Raw genomic sequence first — 11,294 nt, forward strand, 5'->3', positions numbered from 1 at the left:
CAAAGAAGCACTTCTTCGCAAGGATGTCCACAACTACCAGACTCCAATGTGAGCTGCATTATCAATAAAGAATAATTACTGTGTTTGAGACAATTCTAGCAATGCAATAGAAAAAACAAGTAGGGTTTGATGCTTACTTCTCATAATATGCTGTAAAAGTAACTCGTGCGTCATTCATAGGAACGTGCTTCAACCACTTGCAAACATTCTCTATGGTTTCTTCTTTGTTGCTAAGCACTTCCGAAATACGAGGATCGAGCATATATGAAACGCTTTGTATATTTTGCGGAAAATTTGCTATAACATTACTATATTAAAAAAAAAAGTATTAGCTTCTTGGGTTTAATCAAAATAAGCAAAGTATAAAGCCAAGGAAAAGGCTGCATCAAACCTGAGGATGGTTGTAATGACTTTGACATTAACCTCATTCTTAGGATTCAAGAGGATTGAAATCTCTTCTTCACCAAATTCAAAAAAATGAGGTTGTTGTCAAATTAACAACATAGCAGTGAATGAACTTCCAATCTGCTCCAATAGATTCATATTTTTATGACTCATCTTATTGAGGGAGTAGTCTACATCGTGTTCTTCTTCACTTGCTATGTCCTCCACATCCTCCTTTTGCCATAAAAATATAAAAAAGTTATGCGATGTACACATCCCAAATAAAGGCTTAAACAAGCAGATAAGGTTTCATACATGCTTTCATTAGTGTAAGTCTCTCCTCTGCTTGGAGCAAAAATTTAAAAAGGTTTCATACACGCTTTCATTAGAGTAAGTCTCTCCTCCTCTTGGATGAAAAATTTAAAAAGTTATGAGATTTACACATCCCAAATAAAAATAATGGTTTAAATAATCACAGAAGTATAAAGATAGCATGCTTTCATTAGACAAGTTATGAGATTTACACATCCCAAATAAAATTAATGGTTTAAATAATCATAAAAGTATAAAGATAGCATGCTTTCATTAGACTCAGTCTCTTCTCCTCTTGGAAGAAAATATAAAAAAGTTATGAGATTTATACATCCCAATGAAAGGCTGGAACAAGCATACAAGTATAAAGATAAGGTTTTATACATGCTGCAATGTAGTCATATTTTCATGTTGTTTCCCAATGGTAGTAATTAGATGCTGAATACTCTCAGCTCGAAATGCTAGCAGATCAGCTTCTGTATATGATTCCATTTTGACTGGTAACTCCAAATCAAAAATCTCTCTAAGAAATAACATGCAGTTGTAGGCAACTCTCCACCCACAGCTGTGTCCATCTTTTTGCTCCACTGGCAGACGTCTTTTGAATTCTACTTGATCTTGTTGCTCCGTGGTTGTTGTGACAGCAGATACTAGCCGATATGCAGCACTGTCCAGCATGACATATGAAATATATTAATATGTCATGATCATAAGATACAAAATAAGAAAGTATCAAAAATATTAAGAGAATAATTACCTTGGGGAGTTGGCATGATAGCCTTCTATTGAATTCACAAACCATAAATGGTTGAGTTCAAGGTCCCAGAAGATCAGAATCCAATGTGAGCTACACGACCAGAATAAAAATGATTATTGTTTTACACAAACTTGCCAAAGAAATAGTAAAAATAAGGTTAGAGTTGATACTTACGCCTCATGATAAGGCATTAAGATGACTCGCACCCCATCTAAATTCAAAGGGCTTAACCAAATACAAACATCTTCTATAGTCTTTTGAGGAGAGCTAAGAATAGAAGAAAGGAGAGCATCGAGCATGTAGACACGATGCTGCACTGTACTAGAAAGCTGAGAAATAACTACACTGCACCAAGAAATAAACAAACATTAGCTCAGAGAATTGATTTGCATTCTGCACTAGGAAACTGATATATAACTGAACTGTGAATAAATAAACAAATGTTAGCTTATTGAAGTATCAATAAATAAATAAACATTACCTAAGAATGGCCAAGATAACATTGTCATTAACCTCTTTTAAAGGATTGGAGAGGATTGAAACCTCCTCTCTACCAAAGCTTAAATACTGAGGTTCTCGTTTCAAAACGATCCTAACTTGAAATGAGCTCTCCATTTTATCCAATGCAGCTAAATTTGATTTTTCAATCCAATTTAGAGGTGGTTGCATTGTTGAAGTAGAAGGGAGTGCCTCCGTATTGACTTCATCCATTTCTTCTCCCTCTATTGCCTGTAAACAAATATGAGAGATTAGATTCATTATCTTTAAATTTAAATCTTATTTAAAAAATTGTATTTAGTTGAGAAATAGAGAGTTCATACCGCTAAGTATTGTCGTAGTGGCCTTTTTTCATAACCCTGCGAGCCATAATTATCAAAGAAGGCATCATCATATTTGTCTTCATCCACCAACCTCTCTGTGAATGGGTCATGTAAGTCCATCTTTTCATCATCAACAACTGGGACATTATGATCTTCAAGGTAATCATCCATGTCATCGGTGTCCTTGTGGTCTATCTCTTTTTCATAGCCTGTGGTTAGATCTGCTTGAAGCTGGAAATAGGCCATGAAATGCTTATTTTCAATAATATTAGTGGAGTTGCCTTTTCTTAGGAGATCCTCAAATAAATATCCCATCCTGCACAAGGTGACCTCCCAACCTGCCGGCAGCAAATTATCCATCATGGTAAGCAAGAGACTCCCACTTTTTGCAGGACTTCCATAGTTGTTTTTTTGATAATGTATGGACCTGGGAATATCTTGCTCTTCTAGCATCAATCTCAAATTATTTGAATTCCCTCTTATGTTCTTTTGTAAGGAGTGATCAGGGTTGGGACTCCGCATACACAGAAAGAATGATTCAAGAGTTTGAATCGCTATGCCACATTCTCTCTTGCCTCTCTTTGCTGCATAAACACCACTATAGATCTTCAAATCTGATGAATATGCTCGCTCTAGAGTAACCTGCATGGCTTCTTTGTCTTTTTTATCAACAAATATGACAATGTTACAAATCACCACTTTGCTAATGGTGGTATATACTATTCTATCAATGAAGTTATGGATATCATCGCTAGAAACTTCATTGATAAAGAATAGTTGTGGCTTATCCCATGCTGACTCATTCTTGAAGAAGTCATCTTTTGAGACTCCCCTGAAGTTGACAAGCTTTCTAGACTCTGCCGTAACCTCTACATTGAATTGAAAGCTTTGGTGCATATCTGTCGGCATTCTTATCTCGCTGATTAATCTTTCCACATATGCAACCACCTGTTGTGGGATCTCTTTTCTCATATAAGAGGTTACTATTTCCGACCCATCTGCATCCTTTTTAATCCACCTGTTTGCCCATAGCTTTACCTTGGGTGTTGACAAAGAAGCTATATGCTTCACCACATTATAGTCAATGTTACAATGAGTAAGTGGAATTTGTTTCTCTGACAGCAAATACTTGATGGCACTATGCACTGCATCACGCCTCACCTGTACATTGATGCATTCTTCCATGCAGTGGTCTTTGTCTTTTTTTCCAAAAAACCATTCTTTCTTTAAAATTTTTTGTGCTGCCATGGATGCATACTTATCAGGTAAGTACTTTACAGGCCTCCACATCCTTGCCGTCAACTCCTTCTTATCCATTACCTTTAACTTGCCGGAGATAAACAAAGGAGCTTCATAGGTCAGCTGTCCACGCTCACAAGCAATGCACGTTTCAAGCATCTCATTGAACACTTCAACAGGACGAAATATGATAGAAGTGTAGTCGGCATATCTGTCCCTCACCACCTTGAGGCTTGTCATACTTTCTTCTCGCTCTTGGGTTCCCCTAGGCACAACTGCACTCAAAGAAGTATAAAAGTTTGTGAGTGTGTCGACATCTGCTTTTGTGACCTTTCGCTTCAAATTAGGATTTGGAGAACCAAATGTTGTCCATATCACCCTTGCCTTCTGTAAGACCTCTCATGTTGAGGATATCTTACGCTTTCCATGGACATAATGATTAAGTCTTTCGGACTCAATCAAATACTTGATCTCATGCTTGAATATACAGATTGTTGCAGGATAATAATGGAATGAGCTTATCTTTACAAATTGTTCTGGAGTGAGTCTTTTGCCCTCCTTTGCTTCCCTTGCGATCTGATTACAAGCATAAGCCCAATGTTGACCATCAATGGGCAGGAATCTGCAATGAAGGAGAAATTCCTTCTTGACTTCCTTTAGCATATTCTCTCCTTGTGCCTCTTCGCCTTGTTCATGTGGAATATTTTTTAGAGTGTTTTTAAAGAATTGACTGAAGATTTCCTCGAAATGTGTAGGCCCTGTAAATGTTATTTGATCCAGAAAACTATTTTTGGTTGGACAAAATATTATTGGGCGCAAGACCACATTGCTTGCCACAGGTTTCTTACCATCTCTCAAAGCCTCGTATATTTGCATTGCATAGGATATATCAAGGCTTCGGCTATTAGTAAAGAGAGCTACAGCTTCCACATCTTTGGCATTCACAAACCACGTCCTTTGACCCCAGATATATCCCACATCATCATCTGTAACTACTTCATTAAGACGCAGATTAAGATTTTTGATTGATGTGAGTTCATCCTGATCATCTTCAGCCTCGGATTCTGAGTCTTCTTCATCTTTCTCTTTTTTTTACCGTTTTTCATCCACATTATCTTTCTCTACAGTGGGACGATGTCTTTTCTTACTGCTTGGAACCGTGGCTCTTGCAGTACTAGCCTTTTGCATTTCACGTCGTGGTTTGCTAGCAAGAGCTTCTAGCATAACTGCAGTGGATCGACCTTGATCTTCTTCAATTTTTGCTAATTCTCGTGCACTCGAGGCTTGTTTTTCATCATCCTTAGTTACATCTGTTGGATAACTGAAAGGAAAGCAAAGAGTGGACACAAACTCAGAATACTTGCATTACTTGCTTGTAGAATGAAGAAGAGTGAGGTCCTTAAGTAAGCACCTCATACATGCTCACTGACATCACTGATGACTTCAGAGCTCCACAATCATCTCCTCAATCTGCTCCTAGATTCTCTCAATCATCCTATGTGGCTTTCCACCACCTAACTGTGCTTGTGGGCACCTAACTGTGCCTCTAGCACTCACACATAGAAACCAAGGTGTGCCTGAGCCATACACCTTGAGATATCCCAACAAACCCCCCCCAAGGGAATGCCTCAGGCTATGTCAAGGATACATCTAGTCTCATAGTTTCTCATGCCTGGTGGTCAAGGATTAATCTATGGCTAGGTTCTCATGCTAGCAAGGGTTCCCTTGGGTGTAAGGTAAACAAAAGGGATACAAAAAGACCTTCCAATGGTTATCTCCCCTGCATGTACATGCACACAATGTCTGCAGGAGGTACCATGGAGCAAAACATACACATGGTCTACATCATAAGGTGACCAGAGGTGTTTACAAAACACAATAGTTTATTTCATTCATTTTGGAGGACTATCCAGGCTGAGTACCTTGACATAAAAAGAGAGATCTGGAGCATACATAGAGATGTTTTAAAATGCATAATCTTCATGGGATGCCTCATCTTGTGGAGGCTCAACTGAAAGTAGATTTGCATTTTCTTTCTTTGCTTTGGCTCTGCAAAACTTCTCATTATGGTTGTTCTTGCCACAGTGCTTGCATGGATTAATTTTGAAGCAGTCCTTTGAAAGGTGATTTGTCTTTCCACAGTGATTGCAAGGAGTATACTTGCCCTTCTGGACTTTTATAGCATAAGCAGTGTCATTGCTTTTCATGAGCTCCATATGCCTTTCTTCTTCTTGGAGAGCAGAGATAATACCTTCAAGATTAGGATTAGGAAGATTTTTCAAAGTGGTAACTATGTGATCATAATCTTCAGGCATGCTCTTAAGTAACACTGCCATAGCATCATCTGGAGAAATAGGAGAGTTGATAGAAGCTAATTGAGTCATAAGACTCCGCATATAGTTGACATGAGCTGCTAAAGTAGTACCACTAGTCATCTTCAATTCAAAGAAAGAGATTTTAAGTGATAGTTTAGAGATGTGAGAGCTAGCACCAAAAATCATGTCAAGCTTTTGCCAAGCTTCCGAAGGAGACTTTAAGTCAGAGATATGGTGTATATAATCATCTCCTAAAGCAAGAGCAATGATACCATATGCTTTTTCTTCTCTAGCTGGATCCCTTGCCGGTCATGTCGGAGTTGAGGATTCTCCAGCATTGGAGGCCGTAGAAGAAGTGGTAGGAGTAGGTTTGACAAGTCCCCATAAGTTCTCCCTCATCAATGCAAATTTCACCTTCATCTGCCATGTATGGAAGCCCTTTCCATTGAACTTTTCTAGATTCAATAGGGTAGCCATGAGAGGGTCTAACCCAGATATTGGGCAGTGTCTATCTCTCTTACAAGGCAAAAAATAACTGAAAGACTTCCAAAATATGAGCACTTGATGTAGCAAAGACTAGTGACCAATATTCAAACAATGATGCTTCTTCTTACATGCTTCACAGAGGTGGCTTAAAATGAGAACTTTCCAATCAAAACCAGGTCTAGTAATTCAAAACAAAACTGAAGCCACACTTGTACTGAAGTTATTGAAAGTTTCAAAAAAACCAGAAATGCTAGAGTAGCATTTTATGTAGCATCATCTTCAAAAACTTGTCCAAAACTGTCAAAACCAAAAGGCTGAACTTGGAGGGCTTGTAGCTCACTCTTCAAAGCAAGGAAAAGAGGGCTTTCTAAAGCAAAAGAAAGCTCATATCCAGAGAGGGTCCAGCACAGAGGTTGGACGAAATGGTGCGCACTTTTGCTCGGGAGAGTTGCTACAGGCTGAACCTGAGTTTTGACGATTTCTCCCTCGTTACTGAACCAAATGACCTGAAAAATGGCTCAAAATCTTCGTCTTGAGGTCTTCCATCTACTCCTAAGAGGGCTCAGGCAATGGCAGAGCAGGCAGGGAGTATTGAGCAACAGAAGAAATTCGCTGTTTGGAGAATGGCAGCCAACAGAGACGTTTTTTCTTCAATTGCTTGCAGGTGGAAGTTTGCCCATACTAGAGGAGTTTCCAGCTCAGAGGGTTTGGGCAATGGTCGTTTGTAGGCGGAGAACCAAGCTCTCAAAGATTTTGGGAAGAAGGAGGAAAATGGAGAAGAAGAAGATGAAGAAGAAGAAGATGATGTGGCAAAAATGGGCTCAAGGGGGATCAAAGGGCTCTGATACCATATTGGATAACTGAAAGGAAAGCAAAGAGTGGACACAAACTCAGAATACTTGCATTACTTGCTTGTAGAATGAAGAAGAGTGAGGTCCTTAAGTAGGCACCTCATACATGCTCACTGACATCACTGATGACTTCAGAGCTCCACAATCATCTCCTCAATCTGCTCCTAGATTCTCTCAATCATCCTATGTGGCTTTCCACCACCTAACTGTGCTTGTGGGCACCTAACTGTGCCTCTAGCGCTCACACATAGAAACCAAGGTGTGCCGGAGCCATACACCTTGAGATATCCCAACAACATCCACCATTTCTGGCTCTAGAAGTTTGCGCTCATGTTCTACAGGTTTGTGACAGTGTGCCTGTTCTTCTTGTCCCTGCATCGAAGTCTGAGCTTTTTGATCTCCTTCATGTGAAGATTCTTGCATATGAGGAGCATATTCTGCATCCTGAAAGTATTCAAACATTATCTTTGCATGCATCCTTTTTGCCACCACACTAGGAAATTGCTCCCAAGTATATGAAAGAGTCTCCAATGCCCTTTGCAACTCTGGAAACTTTGATGGTTGAGGAGGAGGCATCACAAAGGTCTTTGCGTCTCTCCTTGACACAATAAAATGCATACCGCCAACTTCAGGATCTGAACTCTTTGTTAAAATATCCACAAAGGTGTCTTTTCGCTGAATTATTATGCCTACTACAAGGCTTGAAGTCATATCTTTTTTGAAGAAAGTAGCATCCCATGGATCTTCAACACCATTGAACTCCCTTTTTGACATAAGTAGAAAGAGTCTCTTTTCCTTTTGATGAAGAAACCAAGCTCTTCTACCCATGTGATATCGAGTCCACCTACCAAAGCCATTGGGACTATATTCCTTTCCTTTGAAATTCAAAGTGACATCAGAAACCCATTCTCTGATCTCAGAGTCATTTAGCATAGCCATCACATTAGCTGATTGCTCCATAATCCTACAAGAAAAGATAATGAAGAATTTAGATACATACAAGTAAAGTACAATATACAACCCTTGATACAATAAATGTGGGAAATAGCCCAAAAGGCTTTACAAGGCTTCATATGGCAATAAATGTGGGAAATAGCCTAAAAGGCTTTACAAGGCTTAAATATTTGTACAAATGTAAAAGAATTAGCCAATAAAGCTTTACAAGTAATATAAAATGTCGTCTAGTGATAAAGCTTCAATGTTCGTGAAGATTCATGTAATCTGTCCATCCATTGATATCTGTGCACTGATACCCAACTGATGCAATCTATCCACTAAAAACTGTTCCACTGATATCCACTTATGCAGCCCACATGATATCCACTTATGCATCCCACTGATACTCGTTAATTAGTGAATGGTCGAGATGGTCGGGTTTATTACAAGGCGCTTCATATGACAATAAATGTAAAAAATAGCATAAAAGGCTTTACAAGGATTTTTATGACAATAAATGAGCTTAAATATTTATACAAATGCAATAAAAATAACCAATAATCATCAAGCTCCAATATGTCCCAGGACATGTAATCTGTCCACTGATATATGTAATCTGTCCACTGATATCTGCTCATGCAATCTGCCCACTAATAAACTTCTTGGTAAATGGTAAAAGGTCTTATTTAATAGCATGTTATGAGTGTTAAACCGCATGTGAGCGAAGGGACTGACAACGATTAGGAACTAGTTAGAAAAATTTGAGCATGGCTTCGATTGGCAACTTGGAGAATTGTCTCTCCTCTAAGGCAATCTAATCTATGCTAAACTATGCTAAACCAACCGTCGAAGCGAAGAAAAGCAATAAATAATTTCTTTTTCTGTGTTCATTTTAATGTGCTGGGGTTTAAGAGGCTTAAATATGCAAAAGAAGGGGTTGTGATGTAGAGGCTAAACCTGCATGTGATATAAATGAAGAACAAGTATCTAAAGAAAAGTTAACATTTTTCAATTTAAAAGATGAATATATATAAAAATATTATCTCACCTTCAAAACAAACCATAAATTCACTCTTTTATAATTTTTTAAAAGTATAATATAAAAGATGTAAATATATAAAACTCTCTTTATTTTCTCTCTCTCTCTCTCTCTCTCGACTCCTAAATCTCTTTGTAGCCATAGTCAAGACACCTCATTCTCTCTCTTAATCTCTCTCTCTCTCTCTGATAACTCTTAAGTATTTTTCTCTCTATCCTCATCCCACTTATTCTCTCTCTCCCTCTCCCTCCCTCTAGCAGAGAAGTTTCATTCCTCTCTCTCTCTCCCTCTCTCTCTCTCTCTCTCTCTCTCTCTCTCTCTCTCTTTCTCTCTCCCTAAGTCTCCCTCTTCTCTTCTCTCTCTCTCTCTCTCTTTTCCTCTCTCCTCTCCCCACGTTTCATTCTGATAAACATCTCTCTCTCTCTCTCTCTCTCCCTCTCTCTCTCTCCCTCTCTCTCTTTCCCTCTCTCCCTCTTTCTCTCTCTCCCTCTCTCTCTTTCTCTCTCTCTCCCTCTCTCTCCCTACTCTCTCCCTCCCTCAAGCAGCCATGGTCCCCAAGAGACCCGCTTCTCTCTCTTAATCTCTCTCCCCCTCTCTCCTCTCTCTTTCTTTCCCTCCCTAATCTTCTCTCTCATTTAAAAATATAATATAAAAGATGTAAATATATAAAACTCTCTTTACTTTCTCTCTCTCTCTCTCTCTCGACTCCTAAATCTCTAATTTGTAGCCATAGTCAAGACACCTCATTCTCTCTCTTAATCTCTCTCTCTCTCTCTTTGACAACTCTTAAGTATTTTTCTCTCTATCCTCATCCCACTTATTCTCTCTCTCCCTCTTCCTCCCTCTAGCACAGAAGTTTCATTCCTCTCTCTCTCTCCCTCTCTCTCCCTCTCTCTCTTTCTCTCTCTCTCTCTGTCTCCCTAAGTCTCCCTCTTCTCTTCTCTCTCTCTCTCTCTTTTCCTCTCTCCTCTCGCCACGTTTCATTCTGATAAACATCTCTCTCTCTCTCTCTCTCTACCTCTCTCTCTTTCCCTCTCTCTCTCTTTCTCTCTCTCCCTCTCTCTCCCTCTCTCTCTTTCTCTCTCTCTCCCTCTCTCTCCCTACTCTCTCCCTCCCTCAAGCATCCACGGCCCCCAAGAGACCCGCTTCGCTCTCTTAATCTGTCTCCCCCTCTCTCCTCTCTCTTTCTTTCCCTCCCTACTCTTCTCTCTCATTTAAGGAGCCCCTCTTCTCTGTGTGAATCTCTCTCTCTCTCTCCCTCTCTCCCTCTCCTCTCTCATTTAAGGAGCCCCTCTTCTCTCTCTTAATTTCTCTCTTTCCCTCCCTCCCTATTCTCTCATTTCTCAAATTTACAAACTCAAATATAAATAAAAAACTAATTAAAATAGAACTCAAAAACTCAAATAAGAAACTAATTTAAAAAGAATTGTAATGCCTTCTAAAAGACCACCCTCCTCAAAAACTTTAAGAATAAACTAATTGAAAAAGAATTATAAGTAAAGAAAAAGAACTACAATACAAATTTTAAGAAATAGAACTCAAAAACCTTAACAAGAAACTAATTGAAAAGAATTGTAAGTAAAGAAAAAGAATTACAAGACGAATAAAAAAGAATGCAAGTACCTGGAAAAAGTGAAAAAAGTAAGGCTCCGCTTATCCTTTCTCTTCCGCTCTTGGTTGCTTCAATGAAATGAGGAGAGAGTTAAAACTAGCCCACTCCTCCTACGCATAAATTTGAATTTTCAAAAAAGAGAGGGAAATTTGAATTCATTATAAATTTGAATTCAAATTTGTGTTCAACATTCTTCTTATACTTTCTTCTATACTTTCTTCTCATACATTCCTTTTGAATTCAAATTTGTGTTCAACATTCTTCTTGATACTTTCTTCAACATTCTTCTCGATTCTCGTAAGTCCTTTTCATTCTCGTAAGTCCTTTTCATTCTTCTCGTAAGTCAAATCCTCCTCTCCCCTCTCTCTCCTTCTGCTCCCTCCTCTCCTCTCCCTCTCTCTCTCCTCTCTCTCCTTCCTCTCCCCTCCCTCCCTCCCTCCCTCCATCCATCCCTCGACCCAGCCCTCTCCTCCCTTCCCCTTCCCTCCCCTCCCTCCACCGCCAAAACTCCTCCCTCGACCCCTCCCTTCCCCTCCCCCCCC

This window comes from Dipteris shenzhenensis, chromosome 14 (genome assembly GCF_047967505.1).
Source record: "Dipteris shenzhenensis isolate YYH24624 ecotype China chromosome 14, Dip_SZ_1.0, whole genome shotgun sequence".
Classification (NCBI taxonomy): domain Eukaryota; kingdom Viridiplantae; phylum Streptophyta; class Polypodiopsida; order Gleicheniales; family Dipteridaceae; genus Dipteris; species Dipteris shenzhenensis.